The sequence below is a fragment of the Protopterus annectens genome, chromosome 8.part0 (genome assembly GCF_019279795.1).
Source record: "Protopterus annectens isolate FY-2018-M chromosome 8.part0, PAN1.0, whole genome shotgun sequence".
NCBI lineage: Eukaryota > Metazoa > Chordata > Ceratodontiformes > Protopteridae > Protopterus > Protopterus annectens.
Genome location: NC_056741.1, coordinates 471,170,846 through 471,190,883, shown reverse-complemented (window position 1 = coordinate 471,190,883; position 20,038 = coordinate 471,170,846). Strand labels below are relative to the sequence as shown.

Below are 20,038 nucleotides of genomic sequence, written 5' to 3'. Positions count from 1 at the left end.
AACAACAGAAAGGCTTTCAATGTTGGCAATTCTTTAACAGTATGCTTATTAAAGCTTACTTGCATCTTACGATGTCAGACAAGCTTACCTTATGGTCATTAAAGCATTGCTACTTAAACACAGAGCAACAGGCACTTTGAGTAATAAGCATAAATCAACAGTACAAAATATGACAGAAACCAGACCATTCTGCAAAATCAAGGACAGATGAAAAGCCACTGTAGTACTTATGCAGTGTGTCCTCCCCATCCAAGGTAGATACAACTACTCCTTGCCTTGCTTGGACACATCCAGAGTCACTACATGGGGAGTGGGGTGCAACAAGCATGTCACAATTTGAAATCTCTCTGGCTGACTGTGATGGCCCTGACACATTTGTCATACCTCTCAACTTCAAGAGCAAGAAATCTGGACAAAGCCATACACAGAAGTGGGACAAAGGCACAACAATAAGGACAATTTTTAAATATTGCTCTAATAAACTTAGAAAGATAATAGAATAGGTCTTGCATTAGTATGAATTTTCTGAAGGGTATAAAATCTGAAACTCAAATGTCTGTCATTTTCTAACTTCAGTCTTTAGTGAGTTGTCACTAATTTGCCAAAAACACAATTTTATGAAAAATGGACCAAAAATGTGATGCAAAAATATAAAATAGACACACAATACAGCTTCTACCTGTCAAAGAAGGGACACTTTAATATTAGTACTGCTACCTTGAGCAGCTGACAAAATAAAAGAATCTACATGCATTTCAAGTAATCTATAACTTTGATTATTACAGTTATTTCTTAATTGTAAACCCTCCATGTTTTCTTCCAAAATTGCTATTTTGGCGGAGGGATTATTATGAGGAAGAGCAACATTTTGAGCCAAAAATTGGGGACAGTTGAGAGGTTGGCTATGCCTAATTCTATAAAGCAATTTATTTGCATGTACCTCTCAACCTGTTAATGCAGTAAATCTGAACAAGGCCAAATATATTGGGGCACATATAAACAGTACTAAAAATTGCTCTTGTATAAATTGAGACAGTTGATAGAACGGCTCTTACTTTAACATGCATTTTTATGAAGGTTATGAAGTCTGAAACTTATTATTTAGTGACTTCTGGCAAATCATTTAGGAATTAAAAACTACAAATTTTATGAACAACAAACCAAAAATAAGAAGCAAAAATCTATTCATTCTTTGAAAATCTGGACAGTTGGGAGGTATAGTTCAGCTGGGCCTGTCTGAGTTTGCTGCCCTCCCCTGACAAAATAATGGTTGAACTGGAGCCTCTGCAGCCATTCCAATTAACCATTACTTGGCTATTTCACTCCATTTACCATAAACACTAATGTGCATACTGCTTTACTTCAATGATTGGACTTCATTTGAAAGTTTTATTTTGTATTTTACAGCACAAACATTAAGTCATCTGTTAAACAAAGCAATGCAGTCTCACAATGAAAACTTAGCATTAAAACTCTCTGCCCTTGAAACTCACATTCATTGAAACAGCATTGAAACCCACATTCAAAGAAAATACATTTTGCCAGTGGCAGATAAAGATTAATTTTGGGCTGTTTTCGAATCATAGGCCCCTTGCATATGAAACATACATGTGCTCTTTAATACACCTTCCTCATTGTACTAAAATTATATTCCTTGTACAATACAGTACACTTGTTAGAGGGTGTTTTAAATTTGTTTTGAACATTTTCCAGTAAGCAATGAAACAAAACATATGCACCCATAATGGCAAAACTGCCCAGTTGCGAACATTTATCATAAAAAGTCTACTCAGACTTCCACAGTCCACCATTATTAGTAAATATACACAATTCTACAGTCCACCATTATTAGTAAATATGCACAATTCCACAGTCCACCATTATTAGTAAATATGCACAATTCTACAGTCCACCATTATCAGTAAATATGCACAATTCTACAGTGCACCTTTATCAGTAAATATGCACAATTCTACAGTCCATATTTAGTGAATTCAGTTCTTGCCATAGCTGTCAACCTTAGCACAAAAACCTGGACGAAGCCAATAATGGGGGAATACAGTCCCAAAAGTAGGGACAAATTTAAAATATTCATCTTATAAACTTAGAAAATTGCTAGAAAAAAAGGTTGTGCTACTATGTATTCTGAAGAACATGAAGTTTGAAATTCAAATGCCGGTCAATTTTACTGCGGACAGAACAAAAACAATTTTCAGCAGAGATGCAGGGATTAATACTGCAGACACGTCTTTGTAAAATGGCAGGGCATCAGAGCAAATCCACACAAACACAGAGAGGAGATGCAGACTCCACACAGAAGCCACCCCAACCAAGAATCAAACCAGAAAACCTATAGCTGTGAGGCAACAATACTACCACTGCACCATCAAATCTGCAAGGAATTAAACATTCAGAAACCTGAAGTCTGAAATTCAAATGCCTGTCAATTTTACTGCGGACAGAACAAAAACAATTTTCAGCAGAGATGCAGGGATTAATACTGCAGACACGTCTTTGTAAAATGGCAGGGCACCATAGCAAATCCACACAAATACAGGGAGGAGATGCAGACAGAAGCCACCCCAACCAAGAATCAAACCAGAAAACCTATAGTTGTGAGGTAACAATACTATCACTGCACCATCAATTATACAAGGAATTAAACATTCAGAAACCTGAAGTCTGAAATTCAAATGCCTGTCAATTTTACTGCGGACAGAACAAAACCAATTTTCAGCAGGGATTAAAACTGCAGACACGTCTTTGTAAAATGGCAGGGCACCAGAGCAAATCCACACAAACACATGGAGGAGATGCAGACTCCACACAGAAGCCACCCCAACCAAGAATCAAACCAGAAAACCTATAGCTGTGAGGCAACAATACTACCACTGCACCATCAAATACACAAGGAATTAAACATTCAGAAACCCTTAAGTCTGAAATTCAAATGCCTATCAATTTTATTTAACATTTTTAATCAGGACAGTCTGACTTGGAACAAATAAACAATTTTCAGCAGAGGCCCAGGAAGAAATAATGCAGACATGTCTTTGTAACATGGGAGGGCACAAAAGCAAACCCACACAAACACAGGGAGAAGATACAGACCCACAAAGAAGGAACCCCAGCCAAGAATCAAACCCAAGAACCTGCAGCTGTGAGGCAACAATGCTACTACTACACCATCAAATATCAAGCATTGCAACATTTACAAACCACAGATATTATGAGGAACAGATCAGATCGAATATGAGGTAAAAATCTGAATTTTTTTTACAAATGGTGGTGGGTAGGGAACTCAAGTCTTTAACACCTGCATACAGGGTACAGGGTTCAAGCCTGAGGCATTCCCTACCACACCACCATAAGCACCTGGGGCATTTTCACACACACACACACACACACACACACACACTCCAGTAAAGCACAAGCACCATACTCAAACTCCAGTAACGCACAAGCACCATACTCAAAACAAGCACCATACACAAACTCCAGTAAAGCACCATACACACACATTGTAAATTAAAAAGCACAACCTCAATAAAAATAAAAAGGCACCTTACCTGAATGAATGAATACATCCAGAACGTCCGTACATACATCCTTCCCGCGCATACTGAAGACCCGCGAGATCCCAATGCTCCTTCCCGACGCCGACGAGATCCCTACGGCTCTGTCCCGAGTCCCTGCTGCAAGAGGAGCAGTCCGGACGCGTCCTATACTCCTGGCGGGTCTGTGCACTGTAAAAGTGCACAGACGTCTCCTTGTGTCCCTCTATGGGGACGGCCGGGCTGCCTTGAGCATGCGCATAGACCGATAAGTCGGGACTCGGTCTATGCGCATGCGCGAAGTCCGCGAAATTAAAAAAAATATTTTTTTTTATTTTTCATTTGTTTTTCTTTTTTCTTTTTTATTTTTGAGGGGGCTGCAGTCCGGCAGCCCTATGCCACGAGCCGCCCCTGAGTGAGAACTGAATTCACTAAAAATGACAGCCATTTAAGTTTCAGTCTTACTCTCTTTCAGGAAAGGTATGGTAACACAGAATGTTTTATTCTAGCAACTTTTCTAAGATTATACAAGCAATGTTTAAAATGTGTCCCTGGTTTTGGGCCTTTGTTCCCCCCAGTAAATTTTGGCTTTTTCAGATTTCTTGTGTTGCATAGTTCTTCAGGGGAAGAGATGTTTAGTGCTGCTTATGCCAAGTCTGTTTGTATTGTTAGTAGCACAACATGTAGAATACTTGCTTATGATGCAGAAAACTGTGGGTTCTACTCCCACAGTATGTAGATGGATTGCTGATATTGTACTGTGTTATACTTTTAAAGGGGATGAATGCTGGAGTCCTGAGAATGCCTCTTTGGTGGAGATTCCTAGTAACTAATAACCTGTTATCAGTTTGCCATCCATTCCCTATTGCAATATTACTAGCTTATCATTTTTTTAATGTAACATTGGCAATTTATTCCTCAAGGGCAGCAGGCACTTTATATTTCATTGTTTCATCTCCAAATAAAGTTGTTTGCTAGCAGCAATCTCTTCATTAGTTACATATCTCTTTAATGTGGAATCATTTAGATGACTTTTACTTCTGCAGAGATTGTGCATATTTACTGATACTGGGGGATTGTAAAAGTCTGAGTAGACTTTTATGATGGAAATGTTCTGCATTGGGGAGTTTTGTCATTATTGGTTCATGCATTTTGTTTCATTGCTTACTGGAAAAATGTTCAAAACAATTTAAAATGTGCTCTAACAGGTGTGCTATATTATACAAGGAATATAATTTAATAGAATCAGGAAGGTGTATAATAGAACATGTTTCATATTCAAGGGGGGTATGATTTGAAAACACCTCAAAGGTAATCTTTATCTGCCACTGGCCAGATTCATTTTCTTTGAATGTGGGTTTCAATGCTGTTTCAATGAATCTGAGTTTCAAGTGCAGAGTAGTTTTAATGCTAAGTCTATTTTCATTGTGAGACTGTATTGCTTTGTTTAGCAGATGTATATTAGTGTTTGTGCCATAACATGTAAAATAAAAGTTTTAAATGAAATTCAAATAATCATTGTAGACGTAGTATGCACATTACAATGTTTGTGGCAAATAGGGTGAAATAGCCAAGTAATGGGACATTGGAATGGCTGCAGGGGGAGGGCTGTGTATGGGGGGGCCCATTTGACCATGATTCTGTGAAGGTGGAAAGGTGGCAAACTCAAAGACAACCCTGGGCAGGACAAACTCTAGCTATGCCACTGATCAGTAAGAGAAGGAGAGTGACACTTGGAGTTCCTAGCAAACTAAGATTAGAATATTGCTACCATTAAATGCCCTACTTTTACCACAAAACCCACATACTGCAGGTCACCAAAAACAAAATACTAAGGTTCATCATCTTCTCCCTTCCCAGTGAACATCACTGCTACACATTTAAAAAAATGGTTACCATTTACTACAAGGTCTGAGGCCATATTTTGGTTGTCTGTTCTTCAGTTTCTGTTTGAAAGTTGGTATCCCACAATTCCACTGGAGTGGGTGGGGTCACATAATTGTGCATGCAAATGTTATGTTAATCAGTGTACAGATTTGTACCTATTTTTCATGGGCCTTTGTCCAGATATTTGATGTTTACAGGTTGAGAGGTATGGATTCTATTATTCTTACAGTTACTTTATCACAGCCCATTGGTCCTTAGGTTCATAGGTGTTTACTAGGCTAATGACCACAAGGGCCTTTATAAGCCTAGCCATGCATCCCAAATCACTGACAAGTTGTGGTACCCTTGATAAGTGTAAGTAGGGGCCTGGGAGATGAACAATTTACAGGTTGCCTGTCTCAATTAGAGACAAAGGTGCCAAGCCAGGCATGCAATTTCCTGTTCCCCATCCAATTGTTCAAGTTACACTTGAATTGGGTTAGGGAGGAACTCTGCTTCACATGGATGGGGAGCCTGTTCCAGAGATGGGGTAGTCTCTGGAATACATACCTGTCTCTCCAGCAAGTCCTATGTATATCACAGCTAAGGTTCAAGTCTTTAGAATGGATAATTCTGGTATGGTTTGATTTGTGGATATGCAGGAAGTCCATCGGAGTGGGAACTGACAATGCCCTGGAGGCCAGGCACAGATCTCCCCTCAACAGCCTGTAGGAGACAGACTACAGGAATAGGGCCTTTAGGCAGTCTGCATAGGACATTTCCTGTATTCCTTTAGTGAGGAATCTCTGTGGAAGTTTCATTTGTTGGATATGCCTGGTAAGGTACATACCAAAGGGGACACTGAAGTCAATGATAGGTCTAATGAATGCTGAATACAGTGGAACAATGACTTCCTTAGACCTAGAAGCCATAACTTTGTTTATAAGTTGCACAGCATAGAATGAATCCCTTACTACTGTAGACATGTGATGGTCAAAGGCTAGATTACTGTCTATGTGTGTCCCTAGGTCCCTGACTACTAGGTCATCTCTACAGGGTGTGTTGTCAAAATGATAGTTACCAGGGATGGATGACTTCCTTAAGGATACTATTATGCATTTCTTGGTATTTACTCTTAGTCCATGGCTCTGACACCAGTTGTTTGTCTGTGTCATCCCCTCCTGGAGAACATTTGTGTCCATGTGGGACTCACTGACAACTTCTAGTTTGCAATCATCTGCAAATTTAGTCAGCGAGAGACCACTGACATTGGCCTTGACTTCAGAGAAATAAATGTCAAAAAGGAGTGGTTCAAGGACCGATCCCTGAGGGACTCCACTTGTGACTGGCTTCTTTGTAGAGGTGAACTCCAAAATTCTAACTTCCTGTCTGTGAGCCAATTGGCTAGCCATTGGTGACATACAGGTTTGTACGTAACCTCTTGAGTTTCTCAACATTCCTCTAGTGAGGTATTGTATCAAATGCCTTGCCCAGGTCAGTATGGACCATTTTTCCCATATCTATTGCTTTGGTGGCCTTCTCCAAGGAATCCACCAGGCTGAGTAGGCATGACCTGCCTTTGATGAAACCAGACTGAGTTGGATCTGGTGTCTGATGGTTTGCTATATCATTATTGATCAGTTCCGTGATAGTTATTTCCATGAAATTGTATATAAGACTAGTGAGACTTATGGGCCTCTAGTTTCCAGGGTCTGTAGATGGCTCACCTTTGTGCAGACAGCAATGCCTTTCTTCATTATCAACAAACTGTTTAGATATCACATTTTGTGCAGGTACAGTATTTACATTTTCATTACAACAATTTGGTTAGAAAATGCAGTTTAACCATACCACTCCTATTAATAATAAAGTGGTTTTTGACAATGTGCATCCTTTTTCTACATCTGAAATGGACTATCCCAGCCAATGATGATTTTTTGTTTGTTTACAGACATCTGTCTACTTTTAGTTGCAGGTTTAGGCTGCTCAGTTTTTAGCAGTACTACATTAGCCATCTACCCTTCAGTCAGCAGAACCAAAGTTCTCAGTACCTTATCACTCTGAAAGCTCATTTATGTAAATTACTTGGGTTTGCACTTTTGACTTTATCACTTATTCTGATACCTATTATTTTACTTTTACTGTTCATTTTGGTTCTAACCATAAGTCTAAAACATGCTTTAAATCAGACGTGTTCTTGTACCATTTTGCTTTACATAAATACCCATCTGAGAAATTTTATTGGTAGTGTTTCAGAAGACACACCAGCCTTAGCTAACAATTCCTTTTTAACTTTTGGTTGTCCAAGAAATCAGTACCTTCCATGTTCATATAGGCCATCAGTGATTCCCCTGTGAGCTGTTTCCAGTTGGACTGAATGTAATTCCCCTGGGTGACATATCTCTGAAAAGCATCAATGTATGCTTTGATTTCACAAGCTTTACTTTATCTTTTTAGTGGCATAGTGGTCTTTGGGGTCAATACCAAGCTATCATAATCGGTTCTTGGAACATTTTCTCTTACTCTGTTGCATTATTAAGGTTGGAAGAGAGGATGATTTGTAGATCAAACACAGATTGCCTTTCAGCAACCTGTAGGAGACCGAGTATAAGGGTAAGGCTTTGAAGCGATCTGACCAAAACAAGGCCTTTCAATTAGTCTTCCACACTCACTTCTACAGCTGCTTGAAGTGTATGGTCTAGATAACATTTCTCTACAATGGTTCTGAAACTACATGTGCAACAGAACAGGATGAATCAATGTAGGGAACAAATTATCTTAACCTTTCTGCATTCACAGAAAGACAAAGCCATTGAAAGAATAATCATGAATTTGATAAATGGTGGCATAGGAAAACTTCATACACTAGATCCAACCTTGTTTGGTTTTGTTAAGGGCAAGTTATCCCTTCTCAGTCTGTTGTAATTCTTTGAGAAGGTCACCAAAGTAATGGTTGAGGACAAAATGGTTCATACTGCCTACCTTGACCTGGCCAAGACATTCAACACAATACCCCACTTGGGCATGATAGAAAAGCTCCATAAATTAGGTATAAATCCCTGTCCTAACCACTGCCTAACCAGCTGGCTCACAGATAGGATCCAGGAAGTCAGGATAGAGGAGTCTACCTCCACAAAAAGATCAGTCACTATTGGAGACCCCCTGGGCACAGTGCTGGGTCTGCAGACAATTGCAAACTAGGTGCAGTCATTGAATTACCCCAAGACACAAATACCCTCTAAGAAGGCTCAATACTGACTAAAAACTGGTGCCAGAATCACTGTCTTAAACTCAATGCCAAGAAGTGCATAACATTTTCTTTTGGAAAGACAGCCAGCCCATCAAATTACCACATTGATGACACACCAGTAAGAGTAGGCCCAATGATCAGGCATTTAGGACCACGTGTAGACACTGAATTGGTCTTTGATAATCATGTATCTACTGTAGTAAGGAAGTATTTTTTATGTTGAACAATTGATAAGCAAAGGTATAGCATCTAGTTCTAAATATGCCATTGTTCTGTTGTTTTTGTCTCTCATTAGACCAATCACAGGATACAATGTTCCTATCAGTATGCAACAAATGGAGTGTCCAGAGAGGTTTCTCCTAAAAAGAATATATATATATATATATATATAGAATAAGCAACGTGTCCTATGCAGATTGCCTCAAAGCCTTCCCCTTATACTCGGTTTCCTACAGGTTCCTGAAAGGTGGTCTGTGTTTGACCTACAAAGCATCCTCTGTTAAAACCTTAATGGACATGTTGCACATACACAGAACAAACATCATCAGAAATACCTGATCCAGAGACCTAGATCTCATCTGTAACATAAATAAGACATGCTGTAAAGATGGGTAAATGTCTGAGAGACAGCCACATCTGTGGAATAGGCTTCCCATCCAAATCAAGAAAAGTTTTTCCCTATACCTATTCAAGCATAACTTGGATCGGTGGATAAGAAGTTGTAAATTTACCTCTGGTTTGGCCCCTATGTCTCTATTAAACAGAGGTGCCTTGGAAATGCTCAACCACTCATGCTTTAGTTATATATACTCTCACAAAAATCTATGGGACCAAAACCTGGCTAATATTTTTAGGAAGCATAACTGGAGTTAAAAAAGCTTAAAAAGACCCACTAGGTTTGATAGCCTACTAATTGCCTAGACTCTATGATAACACCAAGCTTCTGCATTCTGATGACATTAGGACTGCAGTTTATAATGGCACTACTGGGTTCTTGCTTTACTGTCTTCAGAGAAGGAGAAACAGCTTGCTGTACCAGCTTTCAACTAAAAAGTCATTGTGGGTTTCCATCTCTCTCTCTCTGGTTTAACAGTAAACATACCATAAATATTTTCATGAACAATTTTCACCCCTGCAAGAGAAACAGGGTCTCTCTTAATAAGTCCATAAACTTTCCTAATGGGTGCAGTTTTGAAACTCTACAGTTCTACAGGTGCATTGTCTTATCAGTTTACTGGATCCAAGCATCTCATTTTCTTTGTATTTTTGACAGAGTATATAATAAAGTGGCAACCAAACTTTTAACATGCTACAGAATCTCTGTGTTTTAAACAGCTAAATTTCAGCAGGTCAAAGATAAAGGGATATTCATATCAAAGATAGGATGTGTTCTCATGTTTACTGGTTAACTATAAATTTAACATTTTGAGACTTCATGTTTTTTTAAATGAAATGTGGTACTTTATAGCACAATCCACTAAAAGGTAACACCTTTGTACTATACTTCAGAAAGCAAGCTACCTTCCTTATAGACTTCTCTGACTTAATCATTTCCCCTTTCTTATATGAGCACATTTTCTGCCTTCCTTCAAAAGATGTTTGTGACTCACAGGCACATATTATGCTATAGCATTCCTTACTCAGCTACTGCAAAGCATTTTTAGTCCAGCAATATCATATCTACCTCCACCAGGAACCGCAGAAGCCTCCCTACCTATTGTTCATTCCTGAAGCATTATAAAGATTTATCTGCTCAGTGAATTGGAGGTGTAGTAATGGCATAACTCGAATTCACACAAGCTTTTCTGTAGTCATGCAGCAGTAATAACCATACTAAATGTGGCATCTAGCCAAACTGGGTGGTCCTCCAGTCATGAAAATGCAAAGCATTTATCAAAAAATGTCAATATTATCTATCATTCAAAGTCCTGTTTTATTTCTTGTCTGGTGATGCGTTGTTTTAGTATTTCTAATTCTTACTTTTGTACTTCGATAATTATCCTTTGACATATTAGTATAGGGTTAGTTACATTATTTATGATCCCATAGCTCATCTAAGTTATGTTGTTTGCTTATTAACATAAACTCTGTTACGTTTACATGAATTAAGGTTTTTTAACTTCATCCCAACTAGACTATTGCTGAAAAAGTGCTTGTCCAGACCAGACCATCTACCTGCTCAAAAATAAAAAAAATAAAATCTCTTGTCTTTTTAGGCTATTCCCTGTCAGCCTATTTGCTTGACCTTTCTGAGCTAATCTACCATCCAGCCTAAGTGCCAGAAACATGTTGTACTCATCGTATATCTGTTATCACTGGTTGAACCTATCTGTGTAGTAGCAGAGTTTAATTACTTTTGTATATAGCATAATACAGCTTTTGTACTTTTTTTTGTCACTTAATTTATCTTGACTGGCTGTCCTTAGATAACTGTCTACTTCATTAAGCCTTGCATGTACTTATCTCTTCTTGAAGGAGAACTCTTAAGGCTTTGAACAATGTATCTTAACTAAGTAAAGCTTTCTGCTGAAGCTTGGACAGATCTGATATAGTTATGTACTTAATTTTTCAACACCCATTGCATCATCCACATTGTAATAAGGTTTTTAAACTTTAAAGTGTGCTACTGTGATTTTTCTCTAAATACATTTTGTACATCTTATGTGTGTTTCATCATACTCTGTATAACCGTAATGCTTAAAGAAAACAATTAAGAGAGGGAATGTTTTTGTCTAATACACTTAACTAATTGAAAAAAAAAAAAGACACAAAATACTTCTACATTATAATGATTGTTGATTTTATTTTATTTATTTATTTATTTAACATTCGTTTACCGGGAAAGTCCGACTGGACACAGGTCCTTTTTCAGTAGAGGCCCAGGAAGAAAAGCTCCATGAGTAACAGTAAATTTTCATGCACACATTACAATAATCAATAAAGTATAAAGTAAACAAAATGTAGTATACATAAGAACATACAAATGTGTTACATCTTGACAACAAAACCTGGGCTTTGAATATAGCTAGAACTATTTGTAGGTATGACTTATGTCAAGATATAAGGTTAAGACAGGTTGGTAGGAACAAAGGATTAAACACCGGGGAGAAGTTGAATATGTTTTGGGTATACTGTGATGTATCAGAGCACTCATGAGGGGTTAGTACAGGAACATAGCCACTTATTTTTTAGATAAGCTTTAAGTGATGGCTTAAAGTGGTTAGTGGATGAGACTGAGAGAATGGAGTTAGGAAGGGAGTTCCATATGCGAGATATATAGTTGGAAAATAAAGATACTCCTGCAGAGTTGTTGGCCTTGGAGATGGTGAGTAAGTTCTTGTTCTTAGAGCGAAGTGATCTGCTGCAACTGTAAGGAAGGATGATATTTTGTAGTGCAGGAGTTCTAGTTGGTTGTGTTACAATTTTGTGAATTAGAGAGAGGTGGTTGTAAAGAACAATGTTGGGAAGCTCAAGCCAGTCTGGTATTCTTAAAGCTGTACAATGATGTGTTCCATATGGGCAGTCAGATGCAAACTTAGCAATTTTATTATAACATGCTTCTATCTTAGACATTCAGTTTTCCTTAGATTAGTTAAAATTGGAAAGGCATATAGTAGAGTGGAGAGCAGATGCGTTTGTGCTAATGTAATTTTGGCCATTGTGGTCAGGAACCTTTTGTGCCTATATAGACTTCCAAGTTTCTTATGGACTTTTCTTATAGTTAGGGAGACATGAAAGTCAAAGTATAGGGTATTGTCCATTTCCATTCCAAGAAGCTGTGTATGGGTTGTTGGGGAGATCACAGTATTGTCTTTGGCTATTATGTTAAATGGTGGGCATGAGACAGATGTCTTGTTAGGTTGGAAGAGTAATAATTTAGTTTTGTTTGGGTTCAGGATTAGATGGGCATTGGCTAACCATGTTTCAACAGAAGTAAAAGATTCCTGTGCTTGAGAATGAAGAGTTGATAGAGAAGTGGCAGCACAGATAAGTGTTGAATCATCTGCATACTGTATTATAGAACCATGTGGAGTAGTTGTGTGTAGATTATTAGTAAAGAGGGAGAAAAGGAGAGGGCCCAAGATAGATCCTTGGGGGACACCAATGGATAAAGGAAGGTATGGAGATAGCTCACCCTGCCATAGAACAGACTGTTGATGGCCAGATAAATAGTTATGAAACCATGCTGTGGCAGATGGCAAGAAGGATAGCTCATTTAGTACATCTATTAGTTTGGAATAGGAGATCATATCAAAAGCTTTAGATAGGTCTAAAAAGATGGCAGATACAAAGTTGTCGTTATTCCTGTGATGGTTTACGGTATTAGTGAAGGATAAGAGAGCTGTAGTGGTACTATGTGATGGGTGAAACCCATGTTGAATGTTTGCGAGAAGGTTATTTGTTAGTAAGAATTTCATGACCTGGAGATGAATACACCTTTTGAGTAGCTTAGAAAGAGGTGAAAGAATGGCAATTGGCCGATTATTTGTCAGTTCTGTGAAGGTTCCCCTTTATGAAGTGGGATTACATGGGAAATTTTCCACAGTTGAGGGACCTTGTTTTAGAGAATGGATCTATTTATAAGGACTAATATTGGGAAGGCTACAGATTCAGCTGCAATTTTGAGGTATTCAGTGGGTAAGTTATCTACGGCAAGTGTAGCAGGTTTTAGTTTCTGGAGTAGTTTTTTTATAGTGGCCGTAGGAACTGAAAAGAAAGAGAATGAGGCATTGCTAGTCGTAGACTTGGCTGGTTTGGTATCAGGAGTAGTAGTTTACTGTTTGGAAAGTGCAATTATAGATTCAGTAAAATGTTTGTTAAAAATGGTAGCTATGCTATCAGAATTGTTGTGGATGTTTGGTGTTGGTGTAGTAGATTTTCTTGGGTGAAGGACTGAGTTTATAGCTGGCCAAAATTTTTGAGTTTTTTTTTTTTATATGTGTTTTGAATGTTATGATAGAAATTAATTTTATCCTGTTTTACCTTTTTTTTGCCTAATTTCCATAGTTCACAGGCTTTATCTCTAGTTTTCAGAAGGGCCCTAGTGTCTCTGCTTAGCCAGGGAACATAGTTTGATTTTACTCTTATGGTTCTAACAGGAGCATGTGCATTTAATATATCTAAGAAAGATTTATTAAAGTGGTTCACTGCATCATGTAGTTCAAGGTATTTGAGTGGAGCACAATTGCACCTTTGTAGGTCAGCTAGGAAGTTGTCAAGATTAGTTATGTTTTTTTCTGAGTTGTTTAAACATAGTAGGTTTTGGTGGGAATATGTGTTGTCATATAAGAAATGTGGGTAGGTGGTCGCTCAGACCATCAGGAAGGCAACCTGATTGGAAAGAGTGAGATCAGTTATTTAATAATATCCAATCCAAGGTGGATTGTTTTTTACTAGCTTTATCTATTCGGGTAGGTTCTTGAATAGTTTGTGCAAAACCATGCAAGTTTATGTGATGGATGGGGTGATCTGTATCACATGCAAACCAGTCTAAATTAAAATCACCCAGTATGAATAATTCTTGACTAAGGGTACTACTTGCCCAGTGCAACAGACATTCTATAACTGGGACATTATTTCCAGGTGGGATACAGCAGCCAATTATATTGTGTTTTTCTTGAATTTATGGTTAGTGTGGTATAGATGATTTCTGCACTGTCCAGTTGTGGGGTTTTGCTTTCAAGGAAAGTTTAACGAAGACAGCAACTCCACCTCCTCTTTTGTTGAGTTTATCCACCTGTAGTATGGAGTAACCTGGAGGTAGTATTTCATTATCTTTTTTACCTGGTTTTAACCATGTTTCAGTGATTATGACTATGTCTGGGCAGTATGTAGCTAGAGTGGCATGGAGGATGTCCAATTTGTTGGCTATACTTCTAATATTAAAGTTCATTAGCAATAGGTCTGATTTTTTTTCCTGTTTAGGCCTCACCCTAGTTACTTTCTAAAATGGACTTATGGAGAACACCTAGAGTCTACTAAGAAGACGCAGTAACCTTAAGTCAACCCAGAGAACCAAACGCTCTGAGACAGCAATGAAAACCGGTGTACCACTTTGCTGCTTAAGAATTTTTATCTATTCACAAAACTAATCTGCAGACCCATTCTTACACGAACTCTGTTATTTATAGGTAGTAGGACTCTGTCACATGGAGCTTTCACCAAACTAAAGAGAAGAAGAAGTTCTTTGGGCCTTCCTATATAAAAAACAAAATTGCCCCAATATCACACACAATCTTGAAATTTCAAAGGTTTGATTGGTACATTTTTCTACTCTTGATTTGCAGTCAGATCCACATTTTTACTTGTTTTCACATGTGCATGTATTCACATTGTTATTTTGCATTGATCCACTAAAAATAATAACAGACAATTAAAGTTTTAAGTGTACAGCAGTATCAGACTTACTTAAACATAAAATCATAAAATCAACAAAATATCTAGTTTTACTGTTTTTACTGATTTTAAATAGCTCATGTGATTTTAGGAGAATCTATTTAAATGTGATTTTAGCAAATGCTATCACTTCTGATGAAGTTCTGAAATGAGTAAGAATGAAAACACTTAAATGTATTTTAATAAAAGCTTGGTGTATTACTGCTAGCTTCAGTTGTTTCTACTAGTACTACAATAGGTGTCATTTTACTCCATTACAGTGCACTGGCATGAGTTTTCCCAGAACCTGAGGAGTGTGATCCTTCTATAAATAAAACCCAACCCACTATACAACTTTCTGAGGATATGAAGCACCAAACCACTTTGCCAAACCAGAGACATTGTCCCCACCTTCCATACATCATTGAAAATCCACATTAATCTCAACATCTTATCAATATTTTGTGCATTTGGCATTTCCAGATAGAACTCATCCACTCCCCAGCTTAACTATCTTGGAGCAATTTGGCTGATATTGTGACATGTTCTACACGATGGATCCAGCCCTACCACTTTCTGTACAATGCCTCCTCAAAGGAATCTACATCCACTGGATTCTGGAGTAACTGAAAATATTCCACTCATTGCCTGATGATGTCTTTAGTTAAGATCTGCATTTCTACACCCATGCTGGGAACAACTTTGGAAATTTTTTTCCTTTCTTTCCAGTCCCCACATCAACAGATGGCTTATAAAACTGTTTAAGGTTGTCTGAAAGTCGTTCTTCATGACCTCACATATCTGACCCTTCCCTTTCATGATTTCTACAGCTAATGCCTTTCTGGCTTATAAGTACCCAGTACCAGCCCCCCCCCCCCAACTAATCATAAGGGTTCTTGCTTTAATTTAATGTTTTATCTCATTACTGTTATTCACTAGTGGGTCCTTGAATTGCATCATGATGAATCTTGACCACCTGTTGATATAAATTTCCTATCTATTGAGGGAATGTACCGGGTTAGTTCAGACTCCAGATTCCATGACCTTTGCTGGTACATAGCTGAGGATCTTTTGGAGAATTAACCTGATCTCATCCTACACAGAAGCATTTGTTGCACATTTCTAGGATACTCTTAATACATGCATAGGATTCCTGCTTCCATCCATCTGCTGCCTGACTGTCTGGCCCATTTCACCACCAAAGAGTAATCTAATGATATCTCAGGACATCTTCTGACTCGAGCATCTAGAATGCATGACCGCTGGTCTGATAGCATGTCTATAAAATCAGCCATGGTGCTGTGCTACCAAGCATGCTTTTGAGCTGCCTTTGGTCTGAATATGATTTTTATGATGAAAAGCTAGGATCATCCAGAAGTCTAATAGCAATTCATTTTGTTCATATCAGGTATGCCTTTTCAGATTTCTCCAACAATTTCAACATGAAAGCTCCAGTCTCTCAACAGAACTTCAGTAGGTGGTACTCTATCAAGTACCAAACTCATGGTCTCCAAGATGGCCAAATACACCAAACAGTTGTTGACGTGAGTATGCTCAAACAACAAACAGAGTTTGTCCTTTTTGTATCTCGAAATCACAGTGAAGTGACCTACACATTTAAAGCATGAACTCCAACTGTACCACCCAGCTATATGTCCCACATGTGCCCAATTCTGTGGGACAACTGTAGAATAGGTGAAAGCCCACTTCCAATTAATAGTCTTGGTTCAGCACCAGATGAATGTAGAGATAAGACCAATTATATTTATCTGGTACATTTCAACATGCTTCACAAACTCTGAATGAGGTGACATTGTCTGTCAAGAGTGTTAAATTCCATTTGTAAGATCTTGTCTATCATATTTCTTTTCTTAGATGAATTGGTAGAGCAAATGGCAACAGCAATTAAAGAGGAAGAGCCTTAGCTCACTATTTCAATTTTAGTTCAAATGAAGTAACCTTTTCTTTCAGGGATTGTGATCATAACGTGGTAGAGGGACATGCATAACCTTGTAATCCTTACTCCTGATAGGATTGCCATTGGTCTAAGAGAAGGGGCAAGATGGCAGTTATTTCAAGATGGTAGTTATTTACTTATTTATTTGCATTTATTTGCTGGCAATTTTGACAACAGCTCTTTCAAACAATAAGAGAACTTTGTCTGGAACAGGGATATGGGGAAACATGTTTGGAACTATGCTTGGTAGGAACAGTCATTGAGAACTGCCTGTCTCATGTAATCTGGCCAGCTTTCGTCTGAAAAAAGTTGCAAGGAGCCACTCTGCCGCCTCACAATCAATAAAGTGAATGGTATAAGCCATGTGCAGTGTCAGTAAAGTGGCAGTTGAGAACTGGATAGGCTATGATGGACTAGACTCTGGCACCAGTGTAGCATTTTCCAGTCTGCAATTTAACAAAACACATGGGAGATATACGACAGGCAGCATTTATGATTTCTACATCCGAACAATGTAACATGCCTGGTATACCTTCAAATGTATGTTCTTCCTTGTTACGAAACTCTGACATTACTGACCTTTTAAAATTGAATAGTCTAGATTTGGTGGCATGTTCAGAAGAATGAAAGTGATGACATCTGAACTGAAATGCTGTAATAGTTGCTAATATACAAAGATTATCCTTATCATATAACACTGGTATACAACTGATAAAGGCTGGCAGATAGTTAATCACATTTAGAAATAGTTTTGTGCTTTTTCGTTTAATTTTTAAATTGTATTTATTTGACAGGTAGACAGACTAGACTACAAAAGCTTTCTTCAGCTACAGTCTTAGTCATAATCAAATATATGAACACAATATTCATCGACTACAGTAACAACAAGTGAAGAAATTGTCTCATGTTCCCATGCATACATTTATATATCCAAATATCATGCAATATTCAATGTGCTTATTGTTACTTCAATAAATTTGTTATTCACTCACCAAGAACATTTTAGTATAAACACCTTTACTGCATTAAGAGGTTTGCATACTGTGGTTTGTCATGTGATATCATAAGAAAGCTTTTTGCAGGCTTCTTCAGCTTGGAGTTGATGACAGGAAATGTTAACTTTCCTCTTATTTGCCCTTGTTAATCAATGGAGATAGGCTGCAGAAAGAGAAAAAGTGACACCTTTATGTAAAAGACATTATGTGTAATTTAGTTCATTTGTTTTACCAATAGTAAATAAATAAAGCATTAATTTAATATTTTTCGTAAAAGATGATTAACTCCAACTGCAAAATCCTCACCTGACAGGTTTCAATGACTTATCCCAAGAATCAGGGACATAGTCAAGAATAATCATGGAAAACAATCAGGGTCAGTTTTTAAATATTAGTATTACTAATTTCAAATTGATGGAATAAGATGAAGGAAACCTTGTGCCTACCATGTTGTTAGAGATGTCAAAAGCATTTGATATGGTTTTCCATCCCATAGTCCTTTAAAAACTTTCTGTGCTAAGACTTGACAAATCTTCACTTACCTGGTTCCACAGCTACTGCTCAAATTTTTTTGGCATTTGACAAGAAAACTTTAATTTATACCTTAGATCTAGCAGATTGATCTGTACAAGGGTTTCAGAGCAAAACTTCAAACTCCTTAAAGTCAGGTAACACTGTATAAGCCACTTTTAAGTACCCATTTACTACAGCTGGATTTATTGAAATAATATTTTAAGAATCATAAGTAACTATACTAGTGAAATCACTTTTAACTACTTTTTTACTTTAAAATAGTTCTGAAAAAAATCATACTTTAGTATAATGTAACCAGGAAAAGTTTATGACACACCTTTTAGCCTCTTTAAAATGATTTGGTTATTGCTGTGAGACTAGTTATTGCTGTGAGACTAGATTTTCTGTACTCTGAAGAGCAAAACATTTATCAGCTACTTGGTCTGTACTGACCATGGACAGTACAGTAGAAGTACCTAGGGAACTGTCTACAACACATGTCATTAGTGGGCCTGTGATGTGTGAACTAAGTGTAATGTTCTGCTGCTACAGCAAAAAAAATCAGCTATGAGATGTACTCACAGCTGAAATGTTTTCATTTAAAAGCAGTAGCACAAGTCTTAGTTTAGGGGGGGAGGTGCTGTAACTCAGAGAAAGATTGAATGAGCCCACACCCATCAGGCCCATGTGGAACACTAAAATGAACTGACCAAAGAATAACTTCAACAGTGAGGCATAAGCAAGTATGAAACAAGAAGTGTAGAATGCACAAATGAAGGGAGCCAAGCAGTGTTTTAAGTGTGTTTTATTTGCAATGATATCTGTTCAGAGTTATTTACAGAGCAACATTTGTCTTACTGACAATGCAGCCCTCCATATCAGGCTTCAGTCTTTTTTATCTACCTACTCAAGCTTAAACATACTGATTGAAATAAATTAATTTTTACTCATTTACATTTCTAGTCTCAGCATATTTTTATTTTTTTATTTAAATTGATAACAAATCTTGAGTTTTTATATTTCATTATCTTACACAATAATGCAGCTATACCAGCTGTAAAATTGTACAACATATACAATTTTATTCAATTACTTTGTGTGCCTCTGAACATCAAGAAATAATCAGGACAGGACCAGGCTGCTATAGTTTTTATTTTTCAATTGAGCACATCAAGGAAGACTATGTAGTTCTTGACAGAAAGTTCAGTCATGGTTTGCCAACTTTTTTTTTTTTTTACTTTAAAGCTTGATTTCCAGAGTTTTAAAATCATGACAAAAATAATTATTTTGGATTATTAGTCATTTAACATTTATCATTTGCAATCATTTGGAAAAATCTAACTTTACTGCAAGTGATAGGTATTTTTACTGATACAAGTAGATAAAACATTCATAGGTTCATAGGTGTGTATGAGGCTAATGGCCCTGGAGCCTTTACAAGCCTATCCCATGGAAGTGCCCTGGCAACATGCCACCCTATGTTAGTTCCCAGTGCCTGTATCAAGTAGAGCCACTGGAGTGATCCCTG

The 20,038-nt window shown here is 37.6% G+C and overlaps 1 protein-coding gene across 1 annotated transcript in view; it reads right to left on the bottom strand.

The window, feature by feature from the left end:
- Nucleotides 1-20,038, bottom strand: part of LOC122808882 (gonadotropin-releasing hormone II receptor-like) — a 1,292,250-nt gene that overhangs the window by 781,672 nt on the left and 490,540 nt on the right. Inside the window, exon 2 of the mRNA XM_044079995.1 lies at nt 17,995-18,160. The gene's annotated coding sequence lies outside the window, so the exon portion shown is untranslated. The remainder of the gene's footprint in view (nt 1-17,994; nt 18,161-20,038) is intronic.